The sequence below is a fragment of the Mizuhopecten yessoensis genome, unplaced genomic scaffold, assembly GCF_002113885.1.
Source record: "Mizuhopecten yessoensis strain PY_sf001 unplaced genomic scaffold, ASM211388v2 scaffold569, whole genome shotgun sequence".
Taxonomy (NCBI): Eukaryota; Metazoa; Mollusca; class Bivalvia; order Pectinida; family Pectinidae; genus Mizuhopecten; species Mizuhopecten yessoensis.
The window spans coordinates 16,172-16,836 of record NW_018403612.1 but is presented as its reverse complement, the minus strand read 5'-3'; the positions used below and the strand labels follow the sequence as shown (position 1 = coordinate 16,836).

At 40.5% G+C, this 665-nt stretch overlaps 1 long non-coding RNA gene across 1 annotated transcript in view; it reads left to right on the top strand.

Annotated features, from left to right (window-relative positions):
- Window positions 1-279: 279 nt before the first annotated feature.
- LOC110450889 overlaps window positions 280-665 on the top strand; it is a 14,409-nt gene continuing 14,023 nt past the window's right edge. Inside the window, exon 1 of the long non-coding RNA XR_002463016.1 lies at window positions 280-477. This is a non-coding gene — a long non-coding RNA (uncharacterized LOC110450889). The remainder of the gene's footprint in view (window positions 478-665) is intronic.

Below are 665 nucleotides of genomic sequence, written 5' to 3'. Positions count from 1 at the left end.
TGTCTAACGAATTAAAGGGGAACAATATGGTAAATTACAAGTAAACTGATAAGAACGACGATGACGATTGGTACCGTATACATGTCTTGAGAATTTGTTACAGCTTTATTTCGGCCTAAATTGAGTTATTCATAATAATTTAAGCTGTAACGCTCCGCGCTCGGTGTCACGTTATGCACGAGCGCGGGTCGTTCTCGCGTGAACACCTACTCAGTCGGTAACGATTACATACAGATTAGGTCATATACTCGTGTAGACCGTGTCAATGCGGCGAGCTGAAATGGGTGCTCGGCGTACACTAGCGTCATAATAGCGCTACTATCGATATCATTATTGTACTTGGAAGTGAGACAGTTTTTAGTTTCGTTTTCTGAAAAACATGACGTACAATATTATCACAGCGACGGATAAACATTGTATCCGGGTCCCATATGTTTAGTTTTCCTCGAGTGAAAGGTTCCTATTGCGACGAAGCAGGTATTTATGTTTAATATTTACCGTTTGACAGACTTTTGCATGATTTAAACTCGCTGTAACACCATGCTATGTCCGGTATTATACTGTATATATATCTGAAGGTAAGACATTGATCTACCTGTCGTAATATTGTACTGGGCCCGCGACAATCTGACAGTGTATTGTGGAACTTCAGCTTACATACTTGT